Source organism: Nelumbo lutea, chromosome 4 (assembly GCF_056320005.1).
Source record: "Nelumbo lutea isolate HS-2025 chromosome 4, American lotus-T2T, whole genome shotgun sequence".
In the NCBI taxonomy this organism is placed as follows: Eukaryota; Viridiplantae; Streptophyta; class Magnoliopsida; order Proteales; family Nelumbonaceae; genus Nelumbo; species Nelumbo lutea.
Window position 1 is genome coordinate 49,173,997 of NC_142687.1, and position 20,397 is coordinate 49,194,393.

At 37.1% G+C, this 20,397-nt stretch overlaps 1 long non-coding RNA gene and 1 pseudogene across 1 annotated transcript; one reads left to right on the forward strand and one right to left on the reverse strand.

The window, feature by feature from the left end:
• The first annotated feature begins 4,640 nt into the window (after nucleotides 1-4,640).
• On the forward strand, nucleotides 4,641-20,072 carry LOC148855663 (uncharacterized). Its single transcript, XR_016094945.1, has 2 exons — nucleotides 4,641-5,656; nucleotides 19,607-20,072. It is a non-coding gene; the product is annotated as an uncharacterized LOC148855663 (long non-coding RNA).
• Nucleotides 17,961-19,023, reverse strand: LOC148855664 (catalase isozyme 1-like; annotated as a pseudogene).
• Nucleotides 20,073-20,397: the final 325 nt, after the last annotated feature.

Sequence of the window (20,397 nt, forward strand, 5' to 3'; positions counted from 1 at the left end):
TAACAGTCATCTTCTAACAATTTTGTTGAGTCAAAACATGGCTATTTTCAATAATTTTGTATATAAAATAATTTATAATAGGATATAATGGATATTTGAAAAAAAAAAAGACTTGTGTATCAATCTAATGGTTTTAGAAAGATGATAGAAGGGAGGTTTTTGTCAAATTTTTCAAAAGTTCAGGGGAGATATTTATTAAAATTAAATTATAAGAGGGAGCTTTTATGATTATCAAAAACTTTAAGGGAGTTTTTTTTATTTTATCCTAATTATTTTTTAAAATTATAATGAATCATTCATTTTGACCCAGCAGTCAAACCATTTACCTAAAAACCGGTGGCAAAGTAGTTTTGGATTGGTATTTAAAACATTGTACTAAAATAGACTATTAGGATTATGTGTTGGGAATAGATTCAATCGTGATGGCACACACACACGTTGAGCACACTACCTAAGTACTCCATGAATTTTTTGACATCTGTCCCATTAATACCCGGTCCACCCTTCCAAAGATTAAAAGCAAATTTCTACTACAATTCATGAGAATATCAAATGAGTGATTAGTGTTCACAAATGTGCCAATGATCTATGTAGTGAGAGCATTATTGAAGGTATTTCAATTACCAAGGCTCAGTTTGGAAGGAGTATAAATAAAAATATATACAGTACAAATACATAGATCATTGGCACCTAGAACACTAATAACTCATTTGATATTTTCACGAAATACAAGGTTTTGTACTCTACAAATTTGTGCTTGTACTCTTTCCAAATTGAGCTTTAAGACTTACTAGGGCTATATTAAACTTATTGTGGTATAAATATTGGTATCAGAATATTTTAGGTTTTAGGAAATGGATTAAAATTTATACTACTATTTAAATATTCTCTCAAATTATCTCAAAGTTTTATGACAATTGACAAAATCCTCTCCCATCGTTAGTGTGATATTAAATTCTGTTGGCATGTGGTGCCGAGTGATTTATATAATTTTTCTAAGTCTCAGTTTGGAAGGAGTACAAATACAAACATATACAATACAAATATATGCAAAATAATACAAAATACAAGGTCTTGCACTCTAGTATTTGTACTCCATCCAAACACTCCCTAAATTTCAAAAATACCATTTTGCAGTCAAAATTATCCATCGACCTTGACTGTAAATTTTCAAATAAAACCTAACGGATTGAAAATTTCAATAATGCCTTTAGCCATACATTGAATGTCTCCGATAACCAATGTCCAGCATACTTCCCACCATCTTCCGTTGTAGAGACTAAATGAGAATGTCACTTAACTGCAAGATGTAAATGTTGCATTGCTGATGCCTTCAAAAAGATGTTGCATAGCTGAAATTCGCATTGATGTAAAACAATGGCAGTGCAAATAATTTGAGTGTAAATTTTGATCTATCTTTGTTTCAAATTTTAGCTTATTTTGTTTGATTGCGGTGCAATTAAAGTAAATTAAGACATGAATCAAAATAAAGTAAAATCCAAAATAAAATTCAACAAAATTTTGCATTTTTTTTACATTTGCACCCCCATGCATTTATACTAGTGCAAATAAATTTGCACTGCAACCAAACGCAGCCTTAGGAGTTTTCATTGCTTGAAATATATAGGAGAAAATATGAGAAATTATGAGAAATATGGCTTCGTTTGCAAAGCGTCTCTTTGCAACATTACTATAAAATCTGAAAAAGGGGCATATAATCATGTTGGTAGCGGATATAAGGCCATGTTTGGTTCACAGGAATAGGGGTCTGAAATTGGAATCAGAATGGGCTATTTGATTCCAACCTTTTGGTTGGGTGGAATCAGAGCCCCATTCCCATTCCTACTGGAATGACATGTCCCCATATGAGGGAATGGTCATTCCTTGCCTCTCCCTTGGGAATGAAATCCTATTACTACTGATTTCAATTTCCATTCCCATTCTTGTCTGAACAAACATACTATGGGAATGGACTATTCCGATTCCAATTCCGACTACGAACCAAACAAACCCTAAAAGTCCATTTAGTTTGCAGTCAGAATCAGAATTGAAATCCTTTGCAATCAGAATCAAAATGGTTTATAGTTTGATTGATTCAAGCAAGAATCATAATGAGAATTGGAATAGCATTTCACCAGGGCACCAAGAATGGGATGGGACTTTGGTTCCACTCAACCAAAACAGTAGGACCCATTCCAATTCCAATTCCAAACCCCTAATATTCCCACAAACCAAATGGGTCCTAGGTGAAATATAAGCATGTTAGCCTAGGACAATAGGACTTGGGTATTAAAGAAAAAAAAAGTTTTCACTAAATCTTTTTGGATTGTTAAGTAGGTAGATCAAAATGTTTAAATCTAACAACAGGCAGTCAGAAACAAGGCCAATGGTGCAACATGGGTCCAGACTAACTCCATGTGCTTTCAGAAACACTCAACCTCATGAAGTCTAAGATTTGGACTATACCCCTGCATCCTCTTAGTGTGATAAAATTCTCTGTGGCCACCATTATATTGGAAGATTCTTACTTCAAACCTTCATGCAATCATCTACAAAGCATTTATTTTGTTTGGGGAGGGGGGCATTTAGGCTTGACCATAACATGCAAGAACTTTCCCAATTTGTGACTCCATATGATCACATTAATTCTTACAATTTTCAATTTATAATACGCAAATCTATCTAAACCTTCAATGATGTTTAAACTTATACCTCAAAAGAAAAATCTTGATAAAATCTCAAACAAAAAAATCCAAAGAACTATCTATTTTAATATGAGATAAGCTTCTATGAATATACTTTGAGCTGTGAAATTCATTGGCTCCATTGGGTTCTAAGATATACATAATTAAGGTGTGAGAAAGTTCTTTGGATATTCATAGAAGGTTCTAAGATATATAGAAGGTTGAATATACTTTTAGTCTGCAACAGAGAAAATAGGTGTGAGAAAGCTTCAAAATAACCATAGAATCAAGGTTTAAAATGTAGATACGCCAAATATGCATCTTTTGGGAGTTTTACCTATTTCGGGGGATAGGCAGGCCTAAGACCTATCCCTCTGCCCTATTTTTTAAAATAAAACAAAAAAGAGTGATACAAAACACCAACACAACCCCTTTCCGCCCGATACTTTGAACCTTATATAGAACGGTATTAATAAAAAAAAAAATTATGGAAATAAACATTAATCAAATGGGTAACATATATTGGAAACAACCTCTATTAGACTTAAACAACAATGGCAAGCTCATTATACAGCCTCTTTCCAATTTTGCTCCATAAAACAAGTTATTTTAAGAACATTTGATATAGAAGGGATCTAGATAATTCCTATTCATGGGGCCATTGCTTGTAGTGGTAAAATCTTGAGCTCACACCCTAGATAGCTGGGATCAATAATGGGTAATGGCCTTTTTTTGATAATTTCTATTCTTTTATTATTTTTTAAGCCAAAGTATTCCTATTAATACATTCTTTGAAATTAGCTCATGTGCATAATTTTATATTAGTACTGGTGGGGACCCATGCAACGCACAGGCTTTGTTAAAATAACTTAAAGCAAAAGGAGTTAAGGTGTAGATTGAGTAGGCCTAATCCAAGCCTGACCCAACTCAACAAACATATCGATATATTAGTAATATATTCTACCTGGTGTCAACACTCGATTTTTGCTCGATTTGCCACGTAAAACCACCAATTTCCCCAAACACCCAATCAAATTCATCTAACCTCTCTGATAACACACAAAAACCCAAATTTCACCCTGAGAACCCTCAGATCCACTATTAAATTTACCCGATACCTAACTGATGGCCCGATCAACCCTTGCTTACACCTCAACCATTAGATCAGACACAACCATAAGACCCAGGACCTCCCAAAGCACTTACCTATGAAATTTGAACTCAAGATTCTTCCATTCACTCGTTCATCAAACAAAAATTCCATTTTAACCCTTATCACACCCACAACACATATCCACTTGATCCAAATACATATAAACCAATAGAACCATGCCAATCTCTCTAAAATACCAAAAAACCTCTACTTATGAAATTTCAGCCCAAAAAACCTTCATTTACTCTCAATCATACCAAGATTCCATTTCAATGTTCTAGATTAACCAGATTACAAATCTACTCGGTCTGAGCCCAATTGTCTCAATCTAACCCTACCAATCAACTTAGATTGTCTAAAAACCTTATCCTATTAAGTTTCACCCAAAACTACTTTTATTTGCCCCTTCATCACACAAAGATTCTATTTCGAACCCCCAAATTAACTAAATCAAACACTTTACAAATCTACCCAATCCGGGCACATTCGAGTCAATCTGACCCTTCCAATCAACTCATAATGTCGGAAAACCCCATCTTACAAAATTTCAGCCAAAAATACGCTCATTAATCCTTCCATCCAAAAATATTCTATTTTGGTCAATCATGTTAGTCCACACACAAACCCATTCTCTGCGGTCAGACCCACTTTAACCCTCTGTGACATGATCCAAACCCCATCTTTGAACCAAAAATCCCGGTCCAACCACCCCTTAACTATTTTAGGTCCAAAATCGTAAAACTACAAAATACCCCTGGAATTCCCAAAAATCTACCCCCTGTGCCCTACAATTTAATCAGACGAGGGGAGCGGCGATGACTGATTTTCTCGACTCAGTTTCTCTCTCCCAGTTTCTCTTTTTCGTTCTTTTTCTTCTGGCATTGTCCCCGTGTCCTACCACCGCCGCTGCAACTCTCAGCAGCGGCGGTGCTTCATTTGAAACCTCTCCCTTTCCGCCATTTTCTCACTCTCAATCTCTCTTTCCTATTGCCTTTCTCCCCCTCAATATAAATTAATCGAAAGGTCGTTGTTCCTCATCTCACCACCGAACCTAAGAAAGCAGAGGGAGGAGAGATTTTTCTTCCACTGTTCATCGTCTTCACCTATTCGAACCACCAGAGGCGGCGGCTGCTTTTTTTTCTCTCATAAATTAGAACTCCCTCTCGATTTTCTCTCTTTTTCCATTTCTCTCTAGTTCTCCTTCTTCTTCCCTAAACTTGAAGTTTCCCGCAACTGTTCATTGTCATCTCTGTTGAACAGCTGCGAGACATTTTTCTTTCCTTTTCCCAACAATCAATCTCAGCTTCCACAAGAGTTGTGAAGAGCCCATCTCCAACGCCATCACGTCTATCCTACTTCGTCTGCATCATCTCCTTTTTTTTAGCTTTCTACAGCTGACTGAGACCTCCCCTGTTCCGCGAACTTCATACGAGTCCAGCCCGCCTCAGCAATCGTTAAAACACGTTCACACCAGGAGGGACTCATTCAACCCCTCTGATTTCCACCTACGAAGTGCGTTAAGCTCACCCGTTTACTGCATCGATCCATCTTATGCCGACATACTTTAGATCAAACCCAGATGATGTTACGAGAGGAAGCATTGTTCATTCTCTTCTCCGCGCGAACCAGTGGCAAAGCAGTGAAAGAGGAGTTGCAGAGCAAGCTCCTGTTTGGACAGAACACCTGTGCAAACGTTGGTGTTGACTTCGCTAAACAATTTGGGTTTCTCTGAAGTTCAGAAGCGAGCCATTGCCCCTCCCACCGAAGTTCAACCAGTTCTTTTATTCTTTGACAACGTTTTAGGAATAAGCGTGATCAGGTTACCCTTCCTCGATTAATTCTCTTACTTCCTCTCGTTTATTTATTTTGTCTTTTTCTATCTATTTGTGATCGAAGGATGAGAAAGGGGAAGAGCCGATTCATTGTAAGCTCCCGTACCCTTCCTAATCCTGTCGTGTGTTATCTTAGTTTTAAATTTTTTTTTGTGTTTCATTTCTTGTCTTCGTTGAACTTTTTCCAAACCACATTAGTATTTCCTTCATTCAACTTTTTAAATATGTCTCTGTGTTGTCTTTGTTTAAATCTATTTCTATGTTTCTATGTTGGTCTCTTCTTCTTCTTTTTTTTTTTTTTTTTTTAATCTTCTCTGATGCATTTTGCCAAACCACATTTAGTATTTCTTCTTCTTTGCATTTTTACCATTTCTTCTCTAGTGAATTTTACCACTTCTTCTCTGATGCATTTTACCAAACTGTATTAGCATTTCCAAACTACCGAATAGCAAGTTCAGTTGGTTTCCCATACACTTTATCAAATAGCTCTTAATTCTGCATTTCTTCAGACATCTTTTAGTTCATGCAAAGAAGTAGTTGACGAATAGCAAATCATTAGTATGACTGTTTTATTTTCTCGTCTTAATACAGGTTATCTTTTCGTTTCTTTTTCTTTTATTTTCCTTTTTATATTTCTTTTTATTTTTGTTTTTATTTTTATTTTGATACTATATTGTCTTGTTGTTCTTTACATTATCTCAGATCCAGTTAAAGGAATTGCTTCTAATATGTTCAGCATGTGGAGTAATGGTTAAGTTGTAGGCTCTCTCTATGGTGATGATCATCAGCTGGTGTTTCTCTTTAGGTTTATTTTCGTTTAGTAATAGAACTTAGGTCTTTAATTAATTTAGAACTGTTAGTTTTTTTACCTCTTTGGTTTGTATATATTTATTTTCAAAATCCCATGTGGGCTCCACCTATTGGATCCAAGAGACGGGTGCCTAACCTCTTCCCTCTCTCATTCGAGACCTACCCAGACTGGTTTAAGTGGTGCATTGGGCTACTAGAGTCACTATTGAACCAAAACAATTTTGATACTATTTTCGTTGGTCTCATCACCTCCATTTCCTAATCTGATGGGTGGCGACTCCATTTTTCAGCCCAAGTGGCAAGTGAGCCATTTTTTGACGCTCACACCTAGAAATTGGGCCACAAAGCTCAACACATCCAATCCTAAGTCCAACCCAAGATGTAAGGTTAAAGCTCAAGTTAAGACTATGTTGGTAAGAGAAAAATTATTGGTAATTTTCAATATTTACTAATAGTTTACTAATACATAACAAAAATAGAATGACAATAATTACTGGTAATTTACTAACCCAAGCCTGAGTTTAACAACCCAAGGTTAAGCCCGTGCTGACCAACTTAGGCCTAACTTGAGCTTAACCTAACATCTTGAACTAGACTTGGGCGTATTGAGCTATATAGCCCAGTTTATCATAAAATGTTGGCATGAGCTCAAATGGGTTGGGTCAAGCTTGGACTACTGAGGTCTCAACCCAAGCCCAACCTTATTTTAGGTTAGCCATGAGTTTTTTTTTGGCCTAAACCCAGCTTAAAGTTCAAAAACTCAAGCCCAACTTGTGCAAAAGCTTTGGTTGAGCTGGGTTGGGCTTGGGTTAGGCCCACCCAACCCAAGCTACAACCCTAGCTCCTTTTGCTTCAAATTCTATTAACAAAACTCATGCATCTCATGGGTCCCTACAAGTAATTAATAGCACTATTTTTAATTTATAGTTATTAATAATATTATTAATTACTAGAATCAATAACATTTTAAGGTATTTTTAATTATTTGCAAAAATAGTTAAAAAGATTTTTAAATTTTATAATTAATATTTAAAAAAATTATGAATTTGAAAGAAAACCAGATTTCATTAATGAAAGAACAAGTACATGAGAAGATGTTCAAAAGAAAAGGGGAGGATCCCCAAGAGATTACAGAGGAGGAAGCTTGTCACTACACAAGTGATCCAAAAACACCCCAGACTTGGCTAAGGCATCTGCTATTTGATTTTGTTCTCTTGGAATCCAAACTAAAGTAGTATACTAGTATTTAAACAATCTAGATAGTCCTTAGCCTCTGCCAAATAGTTAAGTTCTGGTATTTTCTAAGTCACCTGCAATGATTAAGTTATAAATTCCCAAAATTTTTATTATTCTGATTCCAGTGAGAGCAGCCATCACCTGAGCCTTTGTGGAGTCATCCAATCTAATTTGACCACTGAAAGTCCAGCATATGTTGCCCCTTTCATCCCTTATTGTGCTCCAATGCCAGCTAATGTTTTCAAACCGTCGTTGACCCAGGCAATCGGACCGTTCAGACCAGAAACTGTTTAGGCGACCGGTTCCATTTTACCCCAAACCTGGTCCCTGGTCAAAAACCATTGACCCATATGGTTTGCCCACTGAACTGTTCAACCCAGAGAATGGTTTGCAGTTTATTACTTCTAACAAGTTAGAACAAGAAAAGAGAGAGAAGATCTCTCAGATCTGATATCTACTGCGAGAGAGAGAGAGAGAGATGTGTGATATAGTCAAAGAGATCTGAGAGATCTCACATTTAGAGATATAGAAGAGCATTATAGATGACAGATCTGCGAGAAAGAGAGAGTGAGTGAGATATGAGATAGAAAGAAACCTCATATCTACTTTCATTGACAGTTCACCACCATATCTACCGCTGTTGTTGTTGTAGTTCGCCATTGCCGTCGTTGTTACCGTTGTCATCACTGCAGCCTACAAGTGACCTCCTCCTCCTTATTCTTCTTTTTCTTCTTCTTTTTTTTTTCTCTCTCTCTTCTTTCTCTTTTAAACTCTCTCAGTCGTCGATAACTTATCAAATCTCTCTCATTCTCAAAGGGTCAAACATTATTTCTCTTATATCTATATGCATCTTACACTAATATTCCAATCTAACGGGTAAGATGACATATCACCTATTAAAATATTTAAACCGTTCAAACCATTTGTCTCGAACGGTCGAACCGCTGACCTAGAAACCAATGGCCAGAACAGTTTCGTTTCCGGGTCGGTTTTTAAAACCTTGATGCCAGTTAAAACAAGACTACCAAGATCACTTCCATCAAAGTTAAGGGTCTTCTTTCCATCACTGAGAACAACCATTTGTTTTGAGATTGTATGATGAGAGTGAGAAAGAAAGAGAAAAGAGTGAACCTCTCTGTTGAGATCATTGTTTAAGATTCTTTCCCAAACTCCCCACATCACTGCATGAAAAACAAATTGCATTGTTGCAAGATGTTTTGGATGTGCTATTCCTCGCCATTGTTGCAAGAAGTCTTGAATGTGCTTTAATATAACCCAATTGTAACCTGTCACTCTCAAGAAATGAAGCCAAATGTTTTGGGTAAATTTGTGGTGAAGCAAGATGTGATGTGCTGATTCACCATCATTCAGACATAAGATGCAGACATGAGGTGAGGTAGAGAGTCTTCCCAAATCTTTCTTCTACAAGAGATCAATAATATTTAATCTCTGAAGGCAAGCTTCCCATACAAAAAAAAGACTCTAGTTGGGACATGGGGCTACACCAAATCTTTTTAAAGGGGAAGGAGGAGTTAAGTTAACCTGCAATCAGAGCCTTGAGCTATTGAACAAAGACTTAGAAGAAAAAATGCCATTTTGATGGAGAGTCCAGACTCGGGTATCAAAGGGGGAGGGGGAGATGTAGGCTTCCTTCAAGGTCTGATAAAGAGCAGTTAGTTCAAAAATCTCTAGGTCCCTTAAAGGTCTTCTAAGGTTAAGGTTTAGGGAGTTTCTAGGTCCCTTAAAAAAACTATGAATAAATCTATAATTATCGTTAATAATTCTTAATTATGAATTAATAAATCTTATAATTCTTATTTTATAAAAATATTATTGTTGTTAATAGTAATATTCGGTAATATTATCAATTAATAAAACTAATATTGTGAATTATTAAAAAAGTAATAAAATAATTAATTTAATTATTCATATAAAATAAATTTAAATTTAAATTTAAATTTTAATTAAATAATTAATTATTATTGGCAATTAATTAATTTATTGGTAATATGTCACTAACATTAATTATTAAAAACAATAATATATTTTGGTATTACGCTTTGGTAATTCTGAATTAATGATGAACATATAAACAATAGTCTTTTAATTGAATCTTGGGAGTTTTTTAATTAATCCCAATATTAAAATAGTAATAAAAATAATTAATTTAATTATTCATGAAAACAATTATTACTTTTTAAAATTTAATATTAATAAAACAATTAATTATTATTGGTATTTAATTAATTTTGGTAATATATCACTACTAGACCTGTTCATGGGCCGGGTAGCTCGACGGGCCGGCCCGGCCCGGCTCGACCCCTAGACGGGCTTGAACAGGTTTTTTGGCCCGCGGGCTTAACCTCGGGCCAAAAAGCCCGGCCCGCATAAAATTCAAGCCGAGCTTGGGCTTTGCCAAAATAGCCTGGCCCGGCCTGACCTATAGTTAAACCTAAGTAAACCCGACCCGACCTATAGTTAAACCTAAGTAAAAACGCTATGTGATGTCCATTTGAATATTTTTTTTTGATTTGAGAAGGTTGTTGATTCACTTGTAGGCCCATTGTTCATTTAAATAGGGGAAAAAAACATCTGAATTAAAATAGATAATGTCTATTTGAATAGGAAAAAATTCGAATTTCTTTTATTAGGTCAGGCTTCAGGCTTTTTATCAGGGTCGGGCTCGGGCCCAAGTTGTAGGCCCGTTGGTCGGGCCGGGCTCGGGCTCGGGCTCGGGCTCGGGCCTAACATTTTCTGTTAATAAAGAGTCAAAGCACGGCCCGACCCATGAACAAGTCTAATCACTACTAAAAAAAGTAATATGTTTTGGTAATTCTTAATAAAGCATGGATATAAAAATAGATATTAAGTTAATTTTGGTATTTTGTAATTAATCCTAAAACTAGTTAAAATAATGTTGGTAAACTATTAGTAAATTGTCAAAAATATTAGTAATTAGTCCTAAAAATGTTAATAAAATAAAAATTATTAATTATTAGAAATAGTAATATTATTTGGGAATTTTTAATTAACCAAAAAATAATTAATTAATTTTGGTATGAGTTATAATAAAATAAAATGAATTTATTAATTATAAACAAATTTTAATATACCATTCAAAGTAAACGAGTCGTAATCGGGTTGGATTAATGAAAACTAAACCATACCCGATTGAGTAGTGGAGAGAGAGAGAGAGAGAGTGAGTGAGGGAGGGAGGGAGGGAATCATGTCTTAGATGTGGGGAAGTAGGGAATAATTAGGAGTATAAAAAAAGTTAATTATGAGCAATATTTAAAGAATGAGGGGAGGTTTTAGGAATTAGGAGATGGTTTTTCTTAAATAATTGGAAAGTTAGGTTAAAAAGGGAGAGAGGGGATAAAGCGAGAGATTTTATGAATGTTTTAAATAAGGAAATTTTAAAGATTGATGACTTGGTAGTTTGGGAGAGGTGGGAAGGGGGGGGAGGGAGAATTAAGCAGAGAGCAGTAGGGGGGGTTTTCATAAGTATTTCATACTACATTTATAATTACCATAATTGTTGGAACTATATTTATGGGTTTGGCAGTGGGTGGGTTCAGAGCAGGGATCACACTCCCTATCCCAATCATGAGTTTTACATTAATTCTTATCTTTGACCCCGATCCCCGTGGAGAAAGCATTAAAACCAAAATACCCCAGTAAACTTTCTTTATTTTCTTTTTCCTACAAATTTCTCTTAAATCCTAATTAACCCAAAAATACCTCCAATATTGTTCACTTGTGACGGGATCTCCTCTCACAAATGGGCGCCTCATAGCCACATCCACCATGCATTGGGAACATCTCCCGTGAATAATACCCAATAGGTGCGGGAGATGTTCCCAATACATGATAGGATGTGCGTGTGAGATGACTGTGAGGCGCTAGGTGCGAGGAACAGATCTGGTCTCTGTTCACTTGCTGACTCTTTGCTTCCATTCATCTCCGCCATCCCTCGTGGTTGATGTTGTGGTTTGTTATGAAGGCCAACATCTAACGAAGTCGGTGAAAGGGGTCCTTGTACAAGGGACCCCCACCTCCTGTTGAGTCATGTGGTCATCATTAGACCAAGTCTATTTGTTGTCAAGTTTATCGTTTTCTCTGTCCTAGTATTTAGGAAGTGGCTATTAGTTTGTTTATTCTACATTTGTTTTACTTGGTCTACGTAGACGTTAATAGTCCAGGTGTAATCCCTAGCTATTTGCTAAGTTGTTAGATGTATTGCCTATATAAGGCACTTTTCTGTTCAATAAAATTATCAAGCATCAAGCATTCCAATTTTGTCAATGGTATCAGAGCTTGGTCAGTAAAATAGTGAGTTTTTTTTTGGGAGCCATTTTTGAAAGTAAAACCTCACCTGACAAAAGTGAGGAAGAGTAAAAAAAAAAAGGAAAGAGTGTAGGTGAGATAGGAGTGCGTACAGCAGTAGCTTTGTTTCTATTTCACCTGTTCCTTTGTGTAGTATCAGATGGCTTCCGATAGTTTCGTGCAACCTGTCGTTCCACGTTTTGATGGTCACTATGACCATTGGAGCATGTTGATGGAAAATTTCTTGAGGTCTAATGAGTATTGGAATGTAGTAGAGTCTGGTGTAGCAGCACCTGAAGATGGCCGAGCACTCACAGATGCCCAAAAAACAGAGCTAGAAGGATTGAAGCTTAAAGTTTTGAAGGCAAAGAGCTACCTCTTTCAAGCAATTGATCGTTCAATCTTGGAGACTATTCTCAACAAAGAAACGTCCAAGCAGATTTGGGATTCTATGAAGAAAAAATTTCAGGGATCAATGAAGGCAAAAAGGCAACAGCTTCAAGCACTTTGCCCAAAGTTCGAAATGCTTCAAATGAAGTCAGGAGAGTCCATGTCTGATTTTTTCTCAAGAACAATGACGATTATCAACAAGATACGTGTCAATGGTGAAAAGATTGAGGACGTAACTGTTGTAGAGAAAATACTACGCTCAATGGCACCAAAATTCAATTATGTGGTTTGTTCAATTGAAGAATCAAAAGATCTTGATAATTTTTCAATTGATGAACTGCAAGGATCTTTGTTGGTACATGAGCAGAAAGTTAATCAACAAGAAAAAGAGGAGCAAGCATAGAAGGCCTCAACCGAAAATCATTCTACACCAAGTAGAGCTGATAGAGGATGTGGTAGAGGCAGAGGTAGAGGAAACCATGATCCAAGGAAATCAATAATAGTACCAACACCAGGATAATCAACCTCAAGGAAGGAGTAGAAGAAGAGGAGGCCATCATTCAACTACTTATAAGCCAAAATCCGCAGATAAGTCTAATGTTGAGTGCTATAAATGTCATAAATATGGGCATTATCAGTCAGAATGCCGAACTAATTTGTCCTATGGACATGGTGAGAACTCTAACTTCGCAGAAAAGGAAGAAAAGTATCATTGTTGATGGTTTGTCATGCAAAGGAAGAGACCAATAAGAATTTGTGGTACCTAGACACAGGCTGCAACAATCATATGTGTAGAGACAAGTCTGCATTCTCTACCTTAGATGAATCCTTTCGAGATAATGTGAAGTTTGGAAACAACTCTAAAGTCTCGGTCATGGGCAAAGGACAGGTAACTATTCAAACCAAAGGAGGTGCTACTCAAACAATTTCCAATGTTCTTTTTGTTCCAAATTTGAAAACCAACCTGCTAAGTATCGGTCAATTGCAAGAAAAAGGATATGAGGTGTCTATTAAAGGTGGAGTTTGTCAAATTAGAGATGAAAAGTTGGGCTTAATTGCTCAAGTCAACATGACCGTGAATCGAATGTTCCCATTGTATCTCCACAATACTGCTCATTCATGCTTATCTGCAAGATTGATAGATGTGGCATGGCTATGGCATTTTCGTTATGGGCATCTAAACTTTGGTGGACTCAAGACATTGCAACAGAAAAATATGGTCACCCGGCTTCCTCATATTGAATGCCCTTAACAAGTTTGTGAAGAATGTTTTGTTAGCAAACAACACTGAAATCAATTTCGGCAAGGAAAATCATGGAGAGCAAAGAAAGCTTTGGAGCTGGTCCATTCTGACCTTTGCGGACCAATAAATCCACAGTTTAATGGATGTAAAAAATACCTAATCACCTTTATTGATGATTTTAGTCGAAAAACATGGGTGCATTTTTTACAGGAAAAATCTGAAGCTTTGGTAGCCTATAAATACTTTGCACTAATCGTGGTGGGGAATACAACTCACATCAATTTGAAAATTTTTGTGAGATCTATGGAATCAAGAGGCAACTTACAGCAGCATACACGCCTCAACAAAATGGAGTTTGCGAGAGGAAAAATCGCACTATTTTGAATATGGAGCGAAGTCTTTTGTTGAGGAGCGGTATTCCAAAGAATTTTGGGCCCGAAGCAGTCAATCAGAGCATTCATATTTCGAACAGAAGCCCCACACTTGTTGTTCAAAATATGACATCGGAGGAAGCGTGGAGTGGACAAAAACCAACAGTTGATTATTTCAGAATTTTTTGGTATATTGCATGTGCTCATATTCCAGATGAAAAGAGGATAAAGCTAGATGACAAGGGAGAAAAATGCATCTTTCTTGGTGTTAGTGATCAGTCAAAGGCTTACAAGCTGTATAATCCTAACACTAAGAAGATCATTATCAGTCGAGATGTTGTTTTTGATGAAGCAAAGTTTTGGCTATGGAGTGACAACTCAACACAACAAATTCCAGCAGATTTTGATGGTGAAGATGAGAAAAGGCAGCAGTCTATTGAAAATGTGCAACAACCAACAACCAATCAAAATGTTCCACTAGATGTTCATAGTCCACCTGCAACAACAGATGAAGTAGATGAAGGTCAAAGGCCTCAACGTGTACGAAGAAAACCTACATGGATGACTGATTATGAAGTAGCTGGAATTGATCAATCCAAGGACCCACTTACACACTTTGCTCTATTTTCAGATTGTGATCTTGTAATTTTTGAAGAAGCAGTCAAAGAAGAAAAGTGGCAAAAGGCAATGGATGATGAAATTGCATCCATAAAAAGAAACAACACTTGGGAGTTATCAACTCTTCCAAAAGGGTAAAAAACAACCGGTGTCAAGTGGGTTTATAAGACGAAGTTGAAAGATAATGGTGAAATTGACAAGTACGAGGCACGATTGGTGGTCAAGGGCTACAAACAAGAGTTTGGTGTGGATTACAAAGAAGTTTTTGCTCCGGTTGCCAGACATGATACAATCAGATTAGTGATTGCATTGGTTGCTCAAAACTCATGGCCAATCTACCAACTAGATGTGAAATTGGCATTCTTACATGGAGATTTGCAAGAGCAGGTATTTATTGAACAACCCCTTGGTTATGTAAAAGTTGGTAAGTGAACATAAAGTTTATAGATTAAAAAATGCTCTATATGGACTAAAACAAGCACCTAGAGCTTGGTATAGTCGTATAGATGCTTATTTCCATAAAGAAGGCTTCCAAAAATTTCCATATGAGCATACTCTTTACACAAAAAAGGAAGACGAGGAAAAATTGCTTATTGCATGTTTATATGTAGATGATTTGATTTATACAGGAAATGATAAAGCCATGGTTGAAATTTTAAGAAGTCCATGATGTTGGAATTTGCTATGACTGATCTTGGACTGATGCATTATTTCTTTGGCTTAGAAATAGTGCAATCTATTGATGGAATATTTATTTGTCAACAGAAATATGTGCGAGACATTTTAAACATGTTTCAAATGGGCAATTGCAATCCTATTACCACACCATCATAAGTTGGGTTGAAGCTTATGAAAAATCCTGAATGAAAGAAGATTGATGGAACTTTCTACAAACAAACTGTAGGAAGTTTGATGTATTTGACAACAACAAGGCCAGATATCATGCATGCTGTGAGCCTTATTAGCAGATACATGGAAAATCCAAAAGAACTACATCTCCTAGCTGGCAAGAGGATCGTTCGATATTTAAAGGGTACTGTTGATTTTGGGTTGTTCTACAAAAGGGGAGAAAAGTCAGATTTGATCGGGTTCACTAGAAGTGATTATGCTAGAGATTTAGATGATCAGAAGAGCACTTCTGGTTATGTTTTTATATTGGGATCAGGGGCTGTTTCATGGTCATCAAACAAGCAGTCAATTGTTACTTTATCAACTACCAAAGCTGAATTTGTAGCTGCCACTACATGTGCCTGTCAAGCCATCTGGTTGAAGAAAATACTTGAAGAGCTCAGCTTCAAGCAACAAGGACCTGCAATGATCTATTGTGATAGCACCTCTGCTATCAAACTCTCTAGAAATCATGTTCTTCATGGTAGAAGCAAACATATAGATGTGAAGTATCACTACTTAAGGGAGCTCACAAAGGAAGGGGTCATTGATCTTATTTACTGCAAAAGTGAAAATCAAGTTGCTGATATTCTAACCAAATCTCTCAAGACGGTTACATTTGTGAAGCTAAGGAAATTACTTGGTGTTTCCACTTTGGAGAATCCTGCTTAAAGTTATAAGTTGCATCATTAAACTGATAGTTTACAACTTTCATTCTAAGGGAGGGATTGTTGAGTCACGTGGTCTTCATTAGGCCAAGTCTATTTGTTGTCAAGTTTATCGTTTTCTCTGTCCTAATATTTAGGAAGTGGTTATTAGTTTGTTTATTCTACATTTGTTTTACTTGGTCTACATAGACGTTAATAGTCCAATTGTAATACCTAGCTATTTGCTAAGTTGTTAGATGTACTGCCTATATAAGGCACTTTTCTGTTCAATAAAATTATCCAACATCGCATTCTAATTGTGAGGAAGGCTTTTTGATCGTCTTCCCACAGATAGTGTCAATTGATGTTGCGCGATCTGACTGCTCCATGTTGGAGGATGATCTGGATTCCAATCGAACGGTGAGCTAAGTGAATCTGCAAGAAGGGATCAGAGAACCCGGGTGGCTAACCCGGCGAGGTCGCTCCGATGCTTAAGTTAGTAATCTGATGCGAGCTGAAGAGCTTTAAGAGCTTAGAGAGCTAGAGAGCTAGGGAGCAGAAAAATCATGTGTACCTTTCGCCATTGGGGTTGGTGCCTTTATATACTAGAGTAGTCGTAGGGCACACGAAAGAGCTCCGGGATATCCAGGGTGTGGAGATAGAGTTCGCTCCACTTTTGAAGGAGCAATATACAGGTAAGGCTTATCTCGTTCCACTTCCGATTCCGGCAGAGTTAGGATAAGTCCTCATTGTAATCCCGGAAAAGTCGGGATCTGTTAGCTCATCGTGATCCTGAGAGATTCGAGATCCGTTGGAGAGACCTCTGGAGTTGGTTACGCGGGAGTCAATTACGTGGCGATTCAAGTTGTTGGTTCCGAACTGGTACTTCGATCTTTTAGTTTCGAACTGGCTTGAATACCGAGGTGCCTCGATGCCGAGGTGAGACTTGCGCCGAGGTGGCCCTGCACCGAGGTGTCTGAATATTCGAGCTCAACTGTTGCGAGCTAAACTTGTCAAGCTGAGCTGTCATCTCTTGGTCAGGTCGTGTCCACGTGTCCCCTCTTCGTTAGGTTGGGGCCAAATCAATTACATAGAAAGATTATAAATCAGTAAACATTAATCTTGACAAAGTTGATATCACCATTAAGTATCTACAGACAAAATTACAAAGATCAAAGCTGCTTGATAAAGTTAATATCATCATGAAGTCAACCCAACTACAACTCAGACTTAGTTCAATCTAACTTGCATAGGTATAAGTTGAATTAGTCTAATTTGGCAGAGCCAAGTAGCAATTACAGAAACAATAAATTCACATGAGACTCATTCCATGAACCAAATTCCATTCTGTTTCCTTAGTATTTTCCTTGAACAAAGATATACGAAAGTCAGGTTTGGGTTGTGTTGGGTTCAGTTGACTTGACCAGGTAAGTATAAAATTGGGTTGAGGTATACCAACTTCAACACAAAATAATTCATGGAAAACCAATGCAATTCAACTTATTTTCTAGTCAGCTTCAAGTTGAGCCCAACTCAAATTGTGAGAATGTGCGATGTGTATCCAAGATCCTATAGGCATATTTGTGGATTAGTGATTTCAGATACCAACTGACCTCATGCTTCCCAGTGCATATTTGTGGTGGGATGGGGTACCTCTCTGCATGGTGAACAGGATCATACCTTGAAGGGAAGTAATTGACCTGGAACAAGATTCTCATTAGGTAATAACCCAGAAAATAACAATGTGTCATCCAAACTAGTCTTAACTACAGAAAAAGGGGCAATAGAAATAAGGGTAGATTACCTCCTCTTCCCTGTGCAAAAAGTTCATGAATCCCTCATGGTGATTGTTATGGTGAGCACACTTGGGAGCATTTGCTGGAAGCAACAGATAATTTGGCCCAAGATGATGCCTCTGAGTATTAGAGTAGCATAACATCCGTGTTTGGAGTAACTTATCATCTGAATGGTAGACACCTGGGACCACAATGCCAAGGCAGAAGGCGAGCTCTTCATTCTCTACAAAGAAGTTGTCAATGTTCTTGTTCAAGACCAAACGACCTATTGGTTGCAGGGGAATAATGTCCTCCGGCCAGGTCTTGGTCACATCAAGAGGGTCAAAGTCATACATGTCCTTATGATCAGGATCTATCGTCTGGATAAAGAGTTTCCACTCAGGATAGTTCCTGGCCTTGATTGAATCATAAAGGTCCTTGGTTGCATGGCTATGATTGGCTCCTCCAACCAACACAGCCTCATCATCCAACAAACACTTGACCCCACAAGTAGGCTTCTAGTGGAACTTCACATAATGTGCTTTCCCAGCCTTGTTAATGACGGTATAGGTGTTGACACCAGAGCCATCCATGTGCCTGTAATCCTGAGGGATACCAGCATCATCAAAGAGGAAAGTGAACTTGTGCAAACTTTCTGGGTGGTGGGAGAAGAAATCAAGAATCCTCCAGTTTTCCTGGATGTGAGACTTAGGATTAGGCTTGAGACCGTGGACCATGTTTGGGAACTTCATTCCATCGCGAATAAAGAACACTGGGGATTTGTTTCCTACTAGATCGAAATTACCCTGTGATCAACAGTAGAAGAAACACAAATTGGTCAAAATAATGAATATATACATCACGTGGGTTTCCTATTCATTAAAGTATTTCAGATATGATGGGAAAACTTTGACTATCTGGAAAAAGAGCGAAAACCCTTCTAGTATCATAAAAGTGATAATGATGATCAATTAGGTGGGATCTATCGAATAGTATGCAACATGCATCAATCTTATTAGTTATTACCACTAGTATAGCAAGTAGCAACATGGCTACTTCTACTTCTACTGTCTTGGGTCTATAAGTGTATTATTTTCCTATTATTAGCAGGCTTAGATAATTAGAAGGCTTTTCAAAAGCACATTTTTCTTTAATTTTTTCTACTTCCCAAAACAAAATTTGAAATCCACAATAGATCCCTTGTTTTATATTAACTTGATAGTTATTAAACCTATACCTAACCCAAAATAAACAAAAACAAGCTAATAATGTACTCATGATGACATTACAGTGTGCAAGAAAAAGCAATGTAATTCTCCTAAGAAGTAAGAAATGACAGACATTGGTTTTTCAGTCGATAATTAAATTAGGTTAAAAAATTCAAGCTCATGGTGTAACCAAGCACTCACTCTGGGTGTGAGTCATTATATTTTCTCAAACCCTTTATGGTATCAGAGCCCATCAGACCACCGTCTTCTCAAATGGAAAATTTAGTAACCTCTACAACTATTTCCCAAAGCCCATCAACTATTTTGTTTAGAGATCACAGTGGTTACCCATTTTGAAAAGCCATCAACTAATGGGCTATGCTAATGGAACCTTTAATTTTCTCGTCCTTCCAAGCTTCTGTCAGGAAATACTATCCACTGATAGTTCTATTGGGACAACCTTTATCAACCTACAATACACCTCCTGGGAGATCCAAGACCAACTTCACCGAGAATATGCTGATGCAGGTGATTGACTGCACCACTGCCCAATGCATCCAAATCCTCAGTTCGCACAGTGCAGCTTCATTATGAATTATGCACTCTGAAGAAAGGCGCTGCTACTATAGCTGAATACCTTGGAAAGATCAAAGGTATTGTTGGCAATCTTGTAGCAGCTGATCAACCATTGTCGGAGGCAGATTATATTCTTTCCATCCATGCTCTCTGGCCTAGGGCCTAATTTTGAGTCTTTGTAACTTCTTTTACTACACGTCTGGACCAAGTCTCAGTTGAAGATGTACAAGGTATATATGCTTGTGAATCATGACATCCGACTTGCATATTCAAAAACATCTATAGATGCAGGTTTCGTATCTGCTAACATGGCAACCCGAGGATGTGAATCTTATGGCAATAAACCAAATCAAAGTAAGCAGCAATTCTTTAAACCTAAGAATGATAAGAATTCCTCTGCCTCAAGTGGTGGAAAGACATCCACCTTGCCAAATTTGTAGAAAGATGGGCCACTTAGGCTATATTTGGATAAGCTTCTGTTCTTGAGCTTTAGGCTGTGGTAAAAAAAAATGTGACAGAAAATGTTTTAAGTGATTATAAATGTTTCTTTTAAAGACATAATCCAAAGTCAAAACACTTTAAGCCCAAAAATACAAAGCCTAAATTTGGGCTTTGTGTGTTTTTTTTAATCAGCAACAAA